At 40.8% G+C, this 20,446-nt stretch overlaps 1 protein-coding gene across 4 annotated transcripts in view; it reads left to right on the top strand.

Annotated features, from left to right (window-relative positions):
• Positions 1-20,446, top strand: part of trappc9 (trafficking protein particle complex subunit 9) — a 194,704-nt gene that overhangs the window by 69,745 nt on the left and 104,513 nt on the right. The window lies entirely within an intron of this gene.

Raw genomic sequence — 20,446 nt, 5'->3', positions numbered from 1 at the left:
AAGCAGGGTGTTTCCTGCATATCTAAATCTTAGGTGGGCCAATTAAGTGTGAGATTGACAGTTTTTGTCCAGCTCAACCAATTTAGGCCAATTTTTACAGTTTTGTTTTTTTAAAGTTACTACCTTGATTGATTCTCGCCCTTGTTGTTTATGTGATCTGCTGTTAGTAACGTGTTCATATTGCCCTTCATTGCTCAGTCTTAGCACCCATTCTTCAATCCTCCCACCAAATTGCTAAATGCCTGTGGCCTTGAAAAATGTTCATTGTGTCAGGGTGGGATGGATCCACTGCAGGTGAGGGAGGTCCTGCCTCAGTCGGTTGGCTTTGCCGATTATTTACACATTTTCAGTGACTCATCCCCATCGGAGCACGAGGGCACATCCACAACTTGGTGTCTTTGACACTTTCTCTCCTCACCTCGCCACTGCATCTATACATCTCACTGCGCCTCCGTTTCCTCAGTGCGAGCACATCATCTCTTCAGATTCTCTTCTGAATTGACAGTATCTTCAAAGATCGATCGTTTATGTCCACGCTTCTTCTGTAACGGTCCATGTTTGATTACATACAAGCGAAAAGCAGCTGCAGACTTTTATGAGGAGCTTGAACCCCAACTCCATCAGCTGGGGATTTATGTGATGGCTGATTTGAGTGACAGACTGAGGGTAAGATAAAAAAAGGGCGAGACAGTAAACCCACCTTTCATTTTAAAGCCAGCCAGTGTGCAGTCCTGCTCAGTTACTTAGTCCTCTTGAGAACCTGTCTTCACTTGACAGATGTCATCGAGGACATTTCAAGTGAGTCTATGATACAGAAATAGGCCGGCCCCCTCAGACACACCCAGCGATTAACTTCAAAACACCAAATGTCCGGGGGTTTGCAAAGCTGCATCCAATGCAGTTTCGCATTCCTGTTCATAAGGCCGTAGTACTGCAATCCAGAGATGGCTGTGCGAATGCAGATGTGTGTGCTTCTCTGAGGTGAACGGTGTGTGAGAGAGCGAAGCCTGCTGTGCTTCCTCCTGCCAACATAAGGGGTCTTAGAGGGCACAATCTCCTGTATGAGGTGCGCCTCCTCACTCAGCCAAATATGAAATGAAATAGTTTTCTTTGTTTTATGCAGCATAATTATAAATTAAATATATCTTTAGAAGGACAAGTAAAGCATTTGAAAGCGCCTTGGGCCTGGGACATTTTAATGGGCAGTTTAATGACTGACAGACTAAATGAGTAACCTTTTTTTTTTTATAGACATATTCATTGATAATTTTAATAATACATTTTGGTTGCCTCCTAGTTTTCCTCCCTGGAAGAGCAAGCTGATTGTAGCAAATGTTTGTTAATTTACACATCCAGCAGACACAAATCAAGAGATGCGATTTATTTGGAGTTAACTGTCTGATCATCAAAAGCTCAAGCATTTACTCACTTTTGCTCTGTTTTGGTCTCCACCTTCTCTTATCAGAGATAATCTGTATGGGTATCTGCTTAATGCTCTTCGTGGTTCTAACAACTAGTTGGTAACTCTGTCTGTTACGTAGCACACAGTGGGCTCCATCAGAGTGTTTGTACGAAAAACAAGAAACAGAGCTGATGTTTTCGGCCTGGGAAAACTATTACTAACCAGCACTAGACCTAAAAGAAGCTAAAAGAGCTGAGAGAAACTATGGTTTGGTAATAAATCCTGTCTCAATTTGAGGCAACAGATAATTATGTTGTATCTTTTGTGTTGGGCACCACAACATATAAATGCTGCGTCATAATTTAAACAAGATGTAACCTTCAACATGTTGGCTCAGAGGAAAATGGGATCTCCCTTGAGAAAAGCCGACGTAAGCAATTTCAGCAATGAAGTGTGCGTCTGTGGTTGTGTGCAGTGAGACAGAACCAGGCCTCCAGAGACACACGCACACACACGTGCACACACACACGTGCATACACACACGTGCACACACACAGACACACGCACTGTGTCAGGGGGGTATTGAAGTTGGGGAGGGCAGAGCTTCTTCGGGGCTAATCAAATCCAGCGGAGACGGGGGCAGAGAGAGCTGCCTGCCAGCCGCCAGCCAGCCAGCCTGCTATTTATAGAAGCACAGCCCTGCTGGTGGCAGTTCAGCTCTCTTCACAGATACAGATCCCAGCTCGTGATACAGATATTTATAACTGCCACAGCTGTCTGCTCAAGTGTGAAACTCAGGCTGAACAACCAAATCATTTTCTCATTCTTCGCTGAGGATTAAAATGCTTCCTTCTGATTTCATATTTTACAAAGATGTCTTACATTGTTCCCCAATTGAATGCTTATAAATCTTTGTTCGTTACTGAGCAACTTTACATGCATATTAATATTACTGTAGTAATGTTAATTGACTTATGTTTTTACATGGAACATATCGGTTACCTGGCTATTCATATCCATTTAAAGTGATTCCAGCCTTTTGCAGGTTACTGGTTGCATGTTTCATCTCATTTGTTCCCACTGGATGACCTGAGCAGTCAATGCTGAATGCTGAATTTTGTCTTTGGCCATTTTCTACTGGGTGTGGCTCCTCCATCTTATTTCCATCAGTATCTGAGTGACAAATGAAAATTTCACTACCAACCTGCATATGATTTGGAGATTTATAAAAGAACAGTAGGTGGATAAACTCCGCCCCATTGGAATGAAAAATTATTCATACTTGATTTGTATCTCTTGGAGTTTTAATTTCTGGAACTGATAATTTCCAAAAATGATTAGTTCTTATACAATATTGACATCCTTTCCCTGTTGACATGAGAGTTGCTGATCTCTGCCAGGGGCACAGCCAGCAGAGTGTAACTGCTCGCTGAGCTGTAGAGGAGGAGACATCTGCATCGCCTCGACTAAAAACATCCATTCGGAAATATTTGTCAGTGCGATTTTGCCATAAGACTATTTTCCTCTCTTTTTTAAAAGGATAAGTAGATATAAGAGAACAAAAGAAATTAACACTTACATATAATGATGTTTATTTACTTCTAGTATTCTGAGAGAGAGAGAGAGAGAGAGAGAGAGAGAGAGAGAGAGAGAGAGAGAGAGAGAGAGAGAGAGAGAGAGAGAGAGAGAGAGAGAGAGAGGAGATGAATATACACAGTAAAAAATATAATAAGCTAAAACGCATTCTTTATTCTAGTTAAGCCAACCACCTGGTTTTAGGAAAGGTCACTCTTTGAATTTTCTCACCTGACTCTAAGAAAGCAGAGAAACAAGTGGGTTTTTACCAATGACTGTATATGAAGACAACATGACTGCTCCCTAAAAAATGAAGCCAAAGCATCTTGATTGCCCTCTGGTGGCTGACTGCAGTACATGTCACAAAACCTGCCTCCTCCATGTAAGTGGATAGGACATAGACTATCATCCCCTAAAACATCGTCAGAAACACATGCAGCATGAATAGAGCTGTAGCTCCATATTACCAATTAGTAGCGGGCTTTAAAGCTTCATCGGATTTTCCCCAAACCCGATGCAGATTTTCTACAGTACAAATTTTGGTTATTACACAAGTAATTCTTGACTTTGGTAAATATGGCTACCATTGCTTGTTGGCATGTCACAATGTGAGGATGATGACTCATTAAAAATAATCGTTCATGTTCACGCACAATTAATAATAGTGGTTTATTATGTTTCATTTCATGGGCTTTTGGGATTTGATTTGATTTCAACATTAATTGCAATGGCAACAGTTGAAGCCTCGAAGCAATTGAGTCGACCCCTAAATCTTTACGCATGTTTTAAATGAGGAAACCATCGTGTCCACCTGCAGGAAAGAACCTGTCTCAGTGTATAGTTACATACCACCTCATTAGTCTTTCTTTCCCACCAGAGATCAGACGTAGTGTGAAGATATGGATCAGCCTCCACTTTGTCGGACCTTTTGTTATGGGTGTGTTACTTATTAGGTCGGCTATTAACGCCACGGGTCACTCTGGCTGTAAACAAATCAATAGTGTTTTATTGCTGTTTATTCAGCTTTGACTCCAGAGATATACCAATAGAGAGAGAGAGAGAGGGGAGTGAGGCAGTTGTGGATAAAAGCAATAATTCAGTCAACCTATGATTAGACTTTAAGTACAGGCATATCTGATGCTATCAGTCCACAGTCACTCAAGTACTCTTCACTGCAACAGAGGCATTCCAGAAAACAATAATCCATCGAGCAGCAAACATGTCAGCTGCCTTTGTAAACAGGCTTTAGCTCTGTGATTCCTCACCATGCGCTACTGAAGAATCAAACCGTGGTTTGACTTTCTACCAGCTGTCAGGCATGTATCCAGGCATTACTGAAAGGTGGGAAAGAAAGCCATTCCAAAAGTTTCAAAGCCTCACCAGGGTCATCTCAGTACACTTCTCTATCACAGGACGGCTCCTCTTTTGTGCCATTTGAATCCTCCTCCTTTAGGGGATTTTGACAGCCAGCCCCATCAATGGAAGCTTTAACCTTATCGAACAAAAATGTCTCCAGTGTGACCGAAACAGAGACAACGAATGAACTAAATATCCCGTCCATCCTCTTATGGTGGAGAGCTCTTTGTCGCGAGCAGCTATCTTTCAATCGCTTGTCTATTTTTAGATTTTTGCCACGACGTCCTGGAAAGTCTTTTCGCACAAAAGCGTCTAAGGTGTCTGTGAAGAGGAGAGATGGGGAATGTGAGATAATTCAAATTAATCAGAAGGCATAATCATCATCAGGAAGGCTCCTCCTCTCTCTCTCTCTACACACACACACACACACACACACACACACACACACACACACACACACACACACACACACACACACACACACACACACACACACACACACACACACACACACACACACACACACACACACACACACACACTCTGCACCGCCACAGATGCTGGCTGTTTGCCAACACCTATTTTTTTTTATTCCTACAAGCCGTTTAATCTCTGAGCTCTTAATTTACCTGTACGCAGCACACAAACCTCACTGATTGGGGTTTGATGCTAAGGCTGCAAACCACAGCTGTGCCCCCCCCCCCCCCTTCCCTTCACTGTTGCAGTTCATCTGTATATGGCCGCCTGTTGTCTTCAGGCTACAGCAACATGAAGCACATCTCCCGCGTGTGCCTCTGTGATAGATGACAGGAGGAAACATTAGGAGATATAGGAAGATGGATGGTGTTTGAGGTGGGGGATGTGTCACGGAGAAGCTGATTCTGGTTTGTAAACCCACAGGAGTTGATGGACTTCTTTATTTCTTTATTTTCAAACTGCATCTGTTTCCATCCCCATCATTATTTTCTTCCTATCGACAGAGATGTAGCAAGGCCTGCTGCTGGCTCTTTCATGCTCCAGGTAGTAGTTCGATAAGCCAAAATGTGATTATGCGCTTCATTCTTTCTCAAGCAGGGTTGCCATTGCACTCATGATAATAGAGTGTATAATTCACTCTATTTCTTTCTGCAGAACGCCTGCAAACGTTGAGTGATAGGTTTTGCTCGTGAGGCTTTTATTTTGCTTTTGATTATTTGCCTCGTGATTTGCATTTCTTGTAGGAGGCGGCTGCTGGGTATCTGAAACTCATCAAATTAAACCTTCGAGATTTGATCATAAGAGGAATGTTAGTATTTGTGTAAATTGCGAAAGGGCGTGTTTGTCTCCTGTGTGCTGCATGGAACAATTTTACACTGTACTGTGCGACACGCAGGGAACAGCTCCTCCCGCAAGCAACACCAAATCTTATTTAGCATTAAGCTCCTGCATCCTGGATGTGCTCGTGTACCAGACACAGAGAAAGACGGTCGGTGCCGTACATCTGGTCCCTGTCGACCTGTCGCTGCTCTGTCAGTGCAGATGTGGCACCGCAGGCCTCCCGCGTCTAACTGATGGCCGAATGATCTGGTCCATTAAAACCCTGACCCCGGGGATAACTGACTTTTGTATTCGTCTCCCTCATTAACGTTCATGTAAAATGCACAACTCGCTCTTTGCTCCCAGGCAGCGTTTTATGAGCTGCGGCGAGACAGGCCGATTGGGAGAGCAACAGTCGGTCGACTGGTTTTCCTCGTGGCTCTTTAGACTTCAGTGAGATTTCTTTAGAGGGCCTGTTCAAAGAAAGGAGTGAGTTATAAACTGTGCCTTTTGAATTATTGTGCGTACATTACATAATTCAATAACTGCCGATTTATATATTTTTATTCCAAAAATTAAAGGTGCGGCTGAACTTTTCAAGGAAAGAAGTTATTCTAGCTTGAGGAAGGTGAAACACGTCTTTATATTTTTAGAATTCAAAGTAGCTGCTTGCTTTCAATTTGGTATCAATAGACTAACCACACGTGTCTGCCCCTATAGGCAAGTCACGGCAATTTTAATTCTAAAGCACCTTTCATACACAGAGGTAGATTCAAAGTGCTCTACAGGGACAAACAATACAGTGATAAAAGAAAACTATTTTAAAATTTGAAAGCATGGTTTTACACTATTTTCAAGCAAAATATAATATTAAAAAGAGTAGTGTAAAATAGATAAAAAGATTAAAAAAAAAGGGGTAAAAAAACTTTAATGGATAAATCTATATCAGAATTTAGAAATAAGTTGAGAGGGAAAATGAACACAAATAAAATAGATAGAACTGTGTAGAAAATGAAATACAGTGATCTTATAAAGTAGTTTAGTTAAAGGTGCTTGGTTTAAAAATTGCAGCCGAGGCTGTGCTGCTTCTCCATGTTTAGATTTGACCCTGGGTACCACTAGCAGACCACTCCCCAGTGATCTCAGAGGTCTCACTGGGTTATATTGGACTAACATCTCTGTTATGTATTTGGTAACAGCTCCATTAAGAGATTTAAAAATGAGCAGTGAAACTTTAAATTCAGTCCTGTGGCTTAGATTTGGTTAAAACTCTTGCAGCTGTACTTTGGATGAGTTGTGTCAAGTTCCTGATTGTCTGTTAGGGAAAAAGTCCATTGCAGTAGTACGCCTCATGTTGGATAGTTGACAGACAGTATCAAGGCTGAAAGTTTATTTCAGGGGAAAATGACAGTGGCATGTTTTTTTCCCTGCAAATCTTCCCAATGACCTGCATTGGGCTTTGATTGCTGCACTGAGCTCAGGCTCTTTCTACTTCAAGTGTACATTAAGAAAAAGCTTGAGTGCTCACTTTCAAATGAGACTCCCATAAAAATCAGCCCCTTGGTCATTTGTGCAAGTGGCCTATTACGACCCATAGTTACATTTTATTGTTAAGCTGCATCCAGCGGTCGCATCAGTGAACATCAGTCCTTTTAGCAAATGCCCCAAAACGACTTGTTTATGTGCGATACAATTACCAGGCGCGATAGTGATTATAATCGGAGAGAGGGAGGAAGTCACATGACACCCAATAGCAACAAAATCCTTGTGGGAAGCAGGTGCGGTTGAGAACAACTGCCATTCTGTCATTTTAAACCAACCGCTGTTCTAAAACCTTAACCAGGTATACTTTAACCCAGAACATGATCTTTCCTTCTAACTAACCAAGTTTTGTACCTCAATCTAAGCTTTACCATACCAGTGACATGAAAAGGTTACTTATTAATATTTAATTAGGGGTTTTGTAAAGTTTATTCTGCTATTTCAGGAAATTATTGTTTCGGTTGCTCGACTTGTTTTGAGATAATTTGTTGGTAATCAGAGCTGAAACAATTAATTCCTTTATCAGTTAGTTGACTGACATGAAATTGTTTCATTTAAATGAGAAATTAAATCATCTACCCAGCAAAATGCCAAATATCCTCTGCTTCTAGTTTGTCAAATATGATAATATTTATTACTTTGAATTTCCTCAATCTAAAATAAATGTTTAGACATATTTAAATTTGTCATATTGGCCTTTATATATTTATGGGGATGAACATTAAATTAATTAATTGTGAAAATAATCCACAAGTGCAGTCACACTGGAAATGTACAAAAGTATTATATTGCCACTTAAATTTCATAAATGCAATTTAATGTTGGATATAATCATATTAATAATACTGAAAAAAAATATTTAGCATCAAACCGGCAGGTCATAATATACCTTGATAACTGCATTGTCATCATTTAGTTTTACTGTAATATTATGATGCAGTCAACCATCTACAGCAAATACTGTAGGTCAAAATAGAGACAGCGTGTACATTACTGTAGTTCTAGTTAGTGTCAATAATGTTAAAAAAAAAAAGAAAGTCAGGTCATGTCAAGAGTAAAGACAGAAAAAATATGTGTAAATTGAGTGTGTCTGTGTTTATGTAAATGTTTTAATAATGAGCAGATTAAACTGTTAAAGTGATTATAGAAAGTTTACACTAAATGTTCCCTGTATAAGTCCAAAAATATCAAGGAACAAGAAGACCTACAGTGATCGCGTAAACAGGCCTCAATGTAAAATTATTTTCCATGGTATGGTTCTGTTTGTTGTCCTCCTGTGTTTGTGTGCATGTCAGTCTGTCTGTCTGTCTGTCTGTGTGTGTGTCTGGAACTGCTGGTGTATGCAAGCCCAGTGGGTGAAATTAGAAGAGAATCAAGCATTTCATCATGCTCATGGACTTGAATCCATGTGTGAAATCCAGCCAGGCCAAGCGTGGCTGCATATGCCGTCGCACCCGATGACTGCACCAGTGGTGATCACATCACCTTCAGCGGCACCACAGCCAGCCTCAGCGCGCTGGTGTATATGCCACCATGCTTCACCATCCACCACACCTGCTTTTTCATTTGACAGGTCATTGTTGGTGATTTGTGTGTATAGGTGTGTGTGTGTGTGTGTGTGTATCTAAGTGCGGTAATAAATGTGTGTGTTTGTGTAAATGTCTGCTCATGCATCACCGTGCAATTCATCATTTTTTGCAGGCTTTGAAAGCTTCTGGCTTTCAGCTCTGCTTGTCCCATCTTTGCTGCTGACTTCACATTTCCATGGTTGACTGGCTGTTGATATACTATGAGAACAGCAGCGCAGGGGTCAGGGGTGAAGTAAGGCTTCTCCCTGTTGTTCGCTCCAACTGGTAAATAGTGTGACACCTGCATAGGACCACGGGGTTACATAAAAGATCAGCCGCATCGTGTCTGAGGCACCCATGGGTCCTCTGTTGACCTCTGATCACACGTAATACAGAGAAAACCACGTGTGTGTGTCTGTATATGCGAGTGCGTCTGAGGGGATAGATGCCACTCTCCCCTGACAAAATGTAGTGCTGCGGTTCATCCTCTCTCCTTCCCCTTCATGACTTACATGCTATAATCACATTGAACCACTTGTAAGCGAATTAGTCAACACTCAGAAAAGAAATCAAATTACTGAGGATGAAATGGTTCTTTTATTGTGAGAATTCACAGGACGTACTTGTATGCATGACCCGGGTTTCCATTGTACGTTTCACTGCCCACTATAGCATGACTATGTATACTTATTCAATTAATGGTCATAATTTGTCTTACATCCCTAAGAAAGGGGAGGACACATCTGAATCCATAAATTTATTATCACGACCCTGTCGGCCTGGACACAATACAGCTACAGGCCCTCAACACACATGCATACATGCACCATTCTTGCCCTTTAAGCACTCAGAGGCCCTGTTCATACCTGGCATGAAGATGGCCTTGGATGATCTGATCACGTGTAGTGAGAATAGGAAAGAACGCATCCAAGCTGTATTGAGGACGAACTGAGATCTGATTGCTCAGAACCCATTCCGAGGACGTCTGTAGCCACATCCTTTTTTCAGTCTGTACATCAATGTGGCCCATGCAGGACACATCGGCGCCAGTCAACGGGCGTCAGGCATCAGTAGCACATTTATACTTATTCATCCACATTATCTTGGAAGGGATCTTCTTCTGGAGTTGTGGACACCTGACGCCTCAGCGCAGAACCGTAGCAGGGATTTGGGTCCAATGTTTCTTGTTTGCTTTGCCGAGCTTGCTTGTGGTGCTTACTTGGACAGGCCTCACAGTTGAGACTGGGTGACTCGGGAATGCTTTCTCATTCACATTTCTCAATATGATCAATATTGACGTTGACCACCCTGGCAAGCTTGTACTGATCCCGCAAGGCATTCTGGTGTGTTACCCAGATGATGTCCTCAACAGCCAATTACTTCTCACAAACACACCGGGTCCAGCCAACTGACTCCAGAACCTCATGAATTCTGCCTGTATGACTCCTAAACTCTGACTAGCTTTGACACTGGAGGCTTCTTGGGTCCAGCCCTACTTAGCAGGAGAGAACATGCACACTGCCAATTCCCAAGGAACCTGGAGTTGTTGGATGAGGTTACGAGGAGGGAGAATTTGTGGTAATGGGCAGTCCTGAGGGGTTTCAGTGAGGTAGAGTAGAGAAAAAGTTTTAATTGGGTTTAATCGGGTTTTCATAGAACTGTGTGAACTGTGTCCCGGCGTGTCTCAAATATGTCACCGTCTCTGTTGATTCTAACTGCTGAAACAAAGTAACCATGTAGAATAATTAATCATAACCAGCAAGTGTGACATGCACAAGATTACAGAAGTTGTTTTAAATAGAACACAGACCTGCCACAAGTCAGGAAGTTAATAAGCTGGAAAAAGCCCTTCATACAGTATGAAAGTCGTTTTGAGCAGTAAGAATTAATGAAAGGCAGTATTCTGCCTGGTAGAAGCTCTTTTTTAATCCCTGTTAGATCTGGCTTGTACTGTCTGGAGAATGTTAAGTATTTTTGAAACAGACCTGGACAACATGAATAAATGTTGGTTTATCTTTTTGTTGTGGTATCAGAGAGGTTTATGTGCTTAGGAGTGCTCCTCTAATGAAAGTGTTGAAAATGTCAGATGCACTGTGTTGTGCTTTATTGACCTGCTCCAAACAGACTTTGCAAACAGTTGTCAACCATGTCATCAAAATTGCATCATATATATACAGTATGCAGATAGAGACCATTTGTTTGTGACTATTACAAACATGTACACGCCACATCAGCTTCAGCAAGATTAGATATTGAATGTGTGACAGGATGCCATCTTGAGCCACTGTAATTTCTTGCTTGGGATATGTGTGTAGTTAGGGTGGTGTGTATACTAGGGCTGCAGGATATTAGGAAAACATGTGATATGCGATAGCGTTGTTTTAATATCGCGATGACGATATGACTTGCGATAAATAAACCTAAACTAAGCCCACCTGTAGTGTTAATTTAGAGTCCTTTCATACATGTTTGGACCATGAAAAGTATTTTTTTTTTACAGATTTTAGCGGCTCTGTCAGTAATGTCCTGCTTCTCTCTTTGTGTCCGCCCGACATCTCCTCCGGCTCTACATACATTCACTAAGTTTACGAAGTCTGTTACCCAGACTGAGTTTACACGTGTCCGATCACACTGTGTGTGTGTATGTGTGAGAGAGCGAGAGAGAGAGAGAGAGAGAGAAAGATATATAGGTGTATGATGCGATATCCATCAAGTTGATATCCCGATGATAGATTTTCAATATATCAAGCAGGCCTAGTGTATACACAATGTCCATATTTTTTTTACTTGAACATGTCAGTTATCATTAGTGATCATATGAATTTGCTAATTCTCATGTTTTAATGTCATAACTATCACCAGCAGTAACATAGTTCATTAGAGTAACGAAGCCATAAAATATCTCTAATATTGAAAATGATGATTAATTGCTAATTATTGTAGCTGTTTTTATAATATTTATACAGCATAATATAGCTTCTTCAAATCAACAGTAGCAACAAGCGTTACTAAAACCAAACTTTGAATATAAAAAAGAACCCGGAAATAAGGGGAACAAGATCGGGGAAAAGGGACTAATACAAGTCTTTGAAATATATCTAAAGTAAAAAGGCCTGTGGTGTTGGGTTTATCTTTTAGCTATGGCAGATGTAGCCAGATGTGCACAGGTTTTAGTCGTAGATCTGCCGTCAGGAAGGTTCCTAGGGACTCTCTGCCATCTAGTATTCTAATTACATTTACATTTCCTGTCACATGAAGCAAACAATAGAGAAAATTGTTTCAGGCCTGAAAAAAGAAGCAGCTGCATTACATTTTAAATTAGAGCTGTTTTAATTCAAATACCCAACATGTTCCTGCACGTGATGAGCACTTTGCTAATTTCCACTTCCAGGGATTTAATGTGGTGATATCTCACACTTGGTGCCATTTTTATTTTAATGCAAAAAATGCTTCAGAAGCTGCAGTTTATAGCTCTAATTATGGTCTGCTTCTGAAGTGACATTTTGAACATGATGATAAACATGTTTCTGGGCTGACAATGAACAAAGGCTGTAGCATTGTCATTACTGACTGTACTTAATGCACTTAAGGTTTTATTTTTAAAGTCTGATAAAAGACGAGTGTCTCAGGTTGCTCCCCTCCTCCCTGCACATTTCACAGTGACAATCAGATTACCTGTCCGATGCGGATGCTGGAGGGAGTTAATGTCATGTGGGTCTCTTCACATTCTGTGACAAAATATTTTTACTACCTTCAACTTGAGCTTGACATCCCATAATCGCTGAGTCCTCACAGTTGGGAAGGTTTCTCACCCACTCTTTAGAAAGTGTCCCGTCCTAATTGCCACATTAGAGGAAAACCCAAACTCGGAGGGTGTGCAGAGCATGAGCTTATAAACGCTGTGTGCAGAAATGTCATGCCCATCATTAAATGGACAGGCTCGGGGGCTGTTGCCGATAGACGTTTGGTTTTGGGGGGGTTTCAGAGCTGGTGAAGTGATTATACCTTGCAATGCAAACTTCAAGTGCTACACTACGTCCCAGATATTCTTTTCCCTGTCAGCTATTTTGGTCTGCAGCCTGGTTGTTACCGAGCAGTTTTGGATGCTCTAACCCCCATCAGCTGTCAAATCAACACAGCCTTGTTCACAGTGCCCTCACTCCTCATCATCCGGTGATTATTGCAAAGTCATTACCCCGTGGGACGGATAGAGAACATATTCTCTTTTATCAGCCCTCCTTCTCTCATGAGTCCTCAATGACACACAGCAGGAGCGCGATAATGTCAACTTATCTCAAGGACACAAATGCCATTAAAGTGCCTCTTAGACGCAACAGCGCAGACTGAGCGACAGATCTAAGAGAGGTTTGATGATCTACATCGATAAGCTTTGTGAAAAAGGCAGCGAAGCTATCTCATTTGCTCATAGTGTTGCAAGCGTATTGCATCAAGTTTAAACCTTTTTAGAGGCCGTCACAGCAGGACAGCCAGTAATAGACAGGAGTGCAGGGAGGAATGCTGGACTGCCGTTTCTCCCACTTATCCATGAAGACAGCAGACAAGTTAGTTCTGGTCAGTACTTGATATTTATTTCACCACCTCAGCTGGATATAAAGATGTCTTCAGGATGCTGTTTAACTTCCCACAGTTTCTTCTGTTGTGGCCCCTCCGAGGTGCCCGACTGATTGGCTCGCTGATTGACAGCCAGGTTTACATACGAGAGGCAGTCACAGCATTACTCCAAATGGACTTACTGCATCGAAATGGCCTCCAGGCATTTCTCAGTTTCCCCACAGAATGGGGGCCACCGGGAAACAAAACAGCTCCTCCGCCTGACGGCTCACTTCCCTGCCACCGGGCAGATGCAGCCTAAGCGGGGGTCAAGCCTCATTTTGAGGACAATTAGGCACACAGACTTCCATCTCATCACTTCATCAGAGTACGCCGTGACCCCCTGTCTACCTGCCAGTCAACCACCTGCCCACGTTATCAGAGAAAACCCCCTGAAAACAACAACAACACCGCTGTGGATCCATGGGTAGATTTAAATATGACAGAAGATGTTTGCATCAAGTGGAACATGTCATTCACCACTTTTGTTTCAAATTGAAGTCGGAGATGATATTTTTGAAAGAGACAGAGAAATTGATGTTGTTAAGTCTGTCTCCCATAAATGGGGGCTTTATGCTATTTCCAATTTGTCTGCAGGAAGATGATGGCACTTCACACCTGTGCCTTAACTGTGGCTTTTGCTGAGACTGTGCAAATTCAGTTTTTTGGTGTTTGCAATTATTACTGCTAGCTCTGTGTTAGTTTTCACACCCTGCAACTGTCAACAAGGAAAGATGGCATAAGTACTTCTTGACTTGTCTGCCTGTGTAAAGCTATACCCTAAATAGTATATTATTATTATAAAATTCCACAAAATGCAACTGCCAAATGTAGTATTTTTGGCCAAGATTGAACATAATCAGGGAGAACAAACTGTCCCAGAAAACAGCGACTACAAGTCTCATCAGGACCAGGACTCTGTTCATAAATCTGGAACTGATCTGACAAAGATGGCTCTGTGGCCAGGTCCAGTTCTACTGATTGCTTTGGGACGAGTGCTTGATATCAGAGGAGTTCAAGCTAATGTTTCACTATTCTATGAATTTGGTAGAAACCAAAGAAGTTTTAGCTCTCGTGAGCGACATATAAGGGGCTGTGATTTTTTTTTTAAGCATGGAGATCAACTTTTCTGCTGAAGTTAGAACAGTTTTAGTTATTGCCTTCGCCAAGGAGGTAATGATTTCTCCCCTATGGTTTGTGTCTTGGTCTGTTCGTTAGCATGATTATGCAAAACCTATTGAATAGTTCTACGAAACTTGGTGGAAGAATGAGGCATGAGTCAAGAAAGAACATTCAATTTTGGTGCAGATCTGGACAAAAGGGCGGATCAAGGATTTTATTTTCACTTTTTCAAAAATTGCGAGATCGTTTTTTTTGTTGTTGACATTTTCACCAAATAAATGGATCGTGATGAAAAAAATTCTGGCATATTGACGGGACTGATATACTGTATATGAGTGTGATTGTCCTTGTCAGAGGAGTGTGCTGTAATGAGAGTGCTATTCTTTTAATTGATTGGCTACTGTTTGGCCTGGCTAATGTGACAAAGACTCAGTGATACATGAATCAAGATCTGACGGTAGTGAGTCATGTCCATTGTTTTTGTTGTCAAACCACTTCCATTCACTTCTGAAGAAGCAGATTAGCAGAGTTGGATTTTTTTTTTAACACATGTAGTAGTAGACACTCCTTTGATGCTGTTTTTTTGTCTCTCTAACTCTTGTTTCCTTCTTGAGTTCTTCACGTTCACGCAGACTGTTTATGTTACATAACAATAAAAAAAAGGAAGTAGGAAACACAATTCTTTTGTTTCACCTTGAGGATATACATAATGGATTTTGGTGCTCAAGCTTGAATGTGATTGAAGAGTTTACAATTATACCTGCAGAAGGTGTATTTTCAAATTCTAATGTCATGAACAAAGGTAAATTAAGAGTGGTCTTTCCTTTGAAATAAATTGTAAGTCATTTCATCAGCTGATTTATTAAACATATACAGTGACCTTATGAAGAAGAGCAAAGGGACTGTAAATGACTGTAGTAGCAGAGGGGACATCACGTAGGTCCACTCGTCCTTTGTGCTAAGCTAAGCTAAAGTGTCAAGGAGCTGCCACCGTATTGAGTTTATAGTGATTGAGTCAACATTGATCTTTTCTTGTAACTCTCAGTAAGACAGTCCGTCTAAAAGTGTCCCTTTAGGAAACTCTCTGGCAAGCTATTTTTTTTAGTACGAACGAAGTGTGGTTACTAGACCACACAAGCTTGTGCAATTTTTGAGAGTCCCAGCCTACCTGTCACTGTGAGGCTTTATCTCAGTATTCCTGTCAGGAGACATGTGGCCATGCCATAATCTCCTCAGCAAGATGTGTCAGGATCTTTATCTCAGTGCCACGATTCAAAAGGCTTCTGCTTTTCCTTCTCTTTCCCTTTTTTTTGTTCCCCCGTCATGTGGAGGAGTGACAATACCGCCAGTGACGTTGGAGTATTCACCTCTATTGTCAAACAAATGCTGCTTTTATGTGGATGGATGTGATGGATAGTCTTCTGGGGCTTTGTTGTGACACCGCAAAATAAATAAATAAATAAATAAAAACAGTGATGGCATTCAAGGTGAAAGCCAGCCTTATCCTGAGTCTGCCATCCATGTCTGGTCTGTGATGCTCAGCTGCTAAGCAGCCCAAATGTATTTTTGTTTTGAAGATAAAAGGCCAGTGAAGACACCAGCCAATGGGAGCAATTGAAGCTACTGTTTACAAAGTATCTGTATGAATGGAGGACCAAAACATTTATGACAATGTGATTGTTCAAGCAGTTAAATATTCAAGGTGTTCAAAATATTCAAAATGGTAGAACTATATTGCTGACCGATCATACCATCACTTGTAGAAGTGTCCATGCAAAGGTTTGCAGCCACAAAAACTGTGGTGAAAGTCAAACCATTGGACATACGTAAACACAATGAAAACAAACCATTTAGAAAATAAAATAATTAAGGCCGCCAAACAACCAGTAAAATTTAATAAGACATGCAAATTACAACTATTAAAAGTAGAATAACATAACTTTTAAAAATGATAAATAAAGAAGCCCAATAGTTGGCCATTACAAATAATCACACATTCTAATTGAAACAAGTAAAAGGAGAAGAAATAAAATAAAGAATGGCTAAGATCAGTAAACCAGACTACTGAAAGGTGCAGCTAAAAAGAAACGTTTTCAATTCAGATTTAAGAGACGAGCTGCAAATGAGGAGCTACACCTACTCTGACTGGGGTGCACTTTCCAGTAGCTTGAAGCATCAAAGCTGAAGGCAGTTTCCCCAGTTTTTGTGGAAAGTCTGAGCCGTCCAGCTGGTTCATAGCTCACTAGAATGTTGAGAGATACTGGGGTGTCAGATCATATAGGGCTTTAAAAATAAGCAAAGTTAGAAAATTTGAGTCACTGAAAGCCAGTGCATCGAGCCCAGCACATGTGTTATTTGGTAATTTTTTCCTGTTAAAACACTGGCTGCTGTTTAGTAGAGTAGTCACAGTAGTGTAGGTGATAGTCTTGCCAACGATATAAGCCATATATGGTTATGTGGTCAAAATGTATGTGGAAGAAAATGTTCATTTTGGCAAATATATGTATGAGCAAGGGATAAACCTTTTTACAGGTCTTTACATTAAGCTATTGACTAGTGGTGTAAAGGACCATGATTGATAATTGACAATTGATAAGTACTGATCGACCCCCATGGTTTGGAATGCATTTTCCCTTCAGATCAATTGCAAAGTTTACATATTAGAAATCATAAAACTTTACTGTCGCAGTCACTGTGTGAAGTAATAATTGCATACATTTACAATCCAGAGTTCAGTTAAATCGAAGTAGTTGTTTGTTAACGTAGGCTGTGTCCATGTGAAGTTTGCCTGTTAATAGCAGTTCACTGTGAGAGCCATGGCTGTTGGCGGAGAGGAAGAACCGAAGAAGCCTCCAGTGTCATTTAAGTATAGAAGCATGGAAGCATTTTCCAGATTAAATATACTAATGATGGAAGAAAGGTGGTGGACAAAACCATTACAGTTTGTAGGCATTGTGCCATGAGTCCTGTGTCCAGTGATGTGCGTTGGTGATACCCCACCAAGATGAAGATGATACACTACTTGGTGGAAAAGGGTTCGTAGTAGAGAAGAATGTTATGTGCTGCACTTCCTTGCCCATATCAACTAGTTACCATTTGTCATAATCAATAACAAGAATCAGCAAAGGTTCTTCTGTAATCTCTGATGTATAATGACAATCTTTATCTTTAAAGTAGGTGAGTGCTCTTTAACTGAAGTTTTTATTTATTATCAAGGCTTTGAAAAGGAAAAGTACTGCTCATTATCTTTTTGATCTTCCTTATCCTTCTTATTCTGTGAGTGTGTCAGGGTGAGTTTGTCTTTGAGAAATCTTTGTAAATGACTTCAAGCTCAGACAATCAGTGTCTTTACATGCACCATAGTTGCAAATGAGAGATAAAGAGACAATTACAATCCCTGCAAACTTTCGCACAGTTGGCCGGTTGCTGTGTGAGGTGGTTTTCTATTCTAAGAAATTTACTCTGGGGTGAAATCCCTCTGAGTTTCCAAAGATAAGGTGGCTTCAGATGCTGCGAGAGCTTCAAAGAACGCTGCTAGAAACATGCTGAGGACTAAGATTAATTGCGCTTTGTTATTTATCAGTGTCTCATATTACACTTAGCATGCTTGGCACACCCAGATTTTATCTGTTGATCCAGTCATTGTGATTCACATCACAAAATATCTTTGATTAAAAAAAGACAATGCTGGGATTAGGTGGAGAATTTGACGTAAAGTGAGATTACATAACATTTTTGAAGAGAAACAACATATGTTTGATATGTTTTGAAATGAAAAGTTGAAATGGATTCACACTATACTGTACAGATCATACATTACTTTTAACGATGCATTGTCTGATATAATAAGTCCCCTGCCTGTGTAGGGTATAATTGCCACTGACCATATGGACCGCACAGCAAACTCAGTGGAGTATACTATACATGGAGTGTTGTTTGTCCGCATGTTAAGGTAATGCATGTGTAGCGATGTGTTGCTACTGTCCTTCTCCTTACACAGTCAGCTCATTACAGCAGAAGCCTATTTTTATCCCGGTGTGATTGAAATAGGGCCCTTAGGGGGCGGCAATCACAGAGAAAGTCTTGAACGGAGGAGGAGGCCGGGTCAGCCCCAGTCTGAAAAGGGAATCGGGGCGCACAGCCTCTGTTTGACAGTGTCGCTGAGACAATCACTGTTCCTCAAGAGGGTCACGGTGAGGCCACCACACAGCCAGCCGCAGCATCGCACAGCTGCTTATAACACAGCCACCCACTGCTCAAAAGACAATGGCAGTTTTTTAAATGGCTGCGCTATCTATTAGAAATCCTCACATAAAGCACGTCAGAAAATATCAAAATACTATAATGCCTATGTTTATTTGTGAAACGATATCACCACTGAAATGGTACGGCTCCTTCACGTAGATTTTGAATTTTTTCAGACAGAAATAGAGTTCATTTGGACTATCAGGCTTTAAACAATAACAAACAGGAAGAAAATGATTAGGAAGAAAACAATAAGTGGAGAAAACCTTCGGCAGACTTTAATGGAAATGGCCTCCAACCAGTGTCTGTGCTCAAGGAATCTGAGTGATTTGAGTGAATCAATTTAAATGAGATTCATACCAGCGCGCTGTTGCCTTCAGTCTGTTGCCAGCGCAGCATGAGTCTGTCTCTCATGCTGTGCCTCCTCCATCCGTCCATCCATTCATCCATCCCCATCCCCATCCCCATCTATCTCTCCATTCCTTCCATCCATCCAAAGCAGATTGGGCCCACTGTCTCCCTTCCAGGGCAGACAAATAGTGGAGCTTATCGGATTCAGAGAGGATATCAGGATCTAAATTCACAGCCTTTGCATCAAGCATGTCTTATTCAGTGTTCCATCCTGAGGCCAGTCTTCCTCTTTTGAAAACCGGCATGCTAATGCTAATGATGTTCAGATTAGCGTCTTAACAATAGCAGATGCTATGAGGATATATTAAAGTCAGATATAAAACAACATGTGTTTTACTTATTGTTACTTAAGCTGGATTTTGAGATTCCCTGTGCAGAATGATGACTCTTGTAACTTGACACTTAAAGGTTCAGTGTGTAAGATTTAGGTGAAAGGGATCTATTGGCAGAGATTGAATATAAAACAATCGTAGTGATGTTTTCACTTGTGTGTTTCATCTAAATTGTACAAATTGTTGTTTTCTTTACTCTAGAATGGACCCTTTATATATAAAAACGTTATATTTACATCAGGAACCGGTCCTTTCTACGGACGCCGCTATGTTTTTTTTTACAGTAGCCCAGACTGGACAAACTAAAGACCTTTTTATAACAACTGAAGGCTACCACAGGTTCTCTCTCATGTTTGGAAGGGGAGAGTGAGGTGAGGGGTGTTCAGCTGCAACATGCAACTTCAACACTAGATGTCACCAAATTCTACACACTGAACCTTTAAAGGCAGTTTTATACATTAATTGAATTGAGGGGACAGAGTTTTTACTTTAAATCCAAATTTAAGATGCATACTTGCTGTACAGTCATGATTTAATGCCAAATTATTTTGAAACCAGTAATGCTTCAATGTAGGAGACATATTTTGTTTCGTAGGACAACTTCTGAGATGAACAATATATTTTATTGGAACAAAGAGTGGATGTGTTTAAGAACTTTATAAGTGTTACAACATATCTGGAGAAAATATTTAATTAATTATGGAACACTCAAGTTAGATAAGATTCATCCTCTAGATCTTGTAATCATGAATGTACATTTAAATTATTTCACAGGTTATGTGAACAATTTGGTGTGCTGTTTTTAGGAGATAATAAGTTGCAGAATCACCAATGACATTAGGATCCGTCCTCTGGACATCCAGGAAACCTCTAAATGTTTTATTGGCAACATATTTCACCAAACTAGAATAGCAAGATCCATGATTTATTCCCTTGGGTTTGGTGATAATATCAATAAATGCTCGTGGTAAGCTCATCTATTTCAA

Source organism: Hippoglossus stenolepis, chromosome 17, assembly GCF_022539355.2.
Source record: "Hippoglossus stenolepis isolate QCI-W04-F060 chromosome 17, HSTE1.2, whole genome shotgun sequence".
In the NCBI taxonomy this organism is placed as follows: Eukaryota; Metazoa; Chordata; class Actinopteri; order Pleuronectiformes; family Pleuronectidae; genus Hippoglossus; species Hippoglossus stenolepis.
This window is presented reverse-complemented; position numbering and strand designations above follow the sequence as displayed.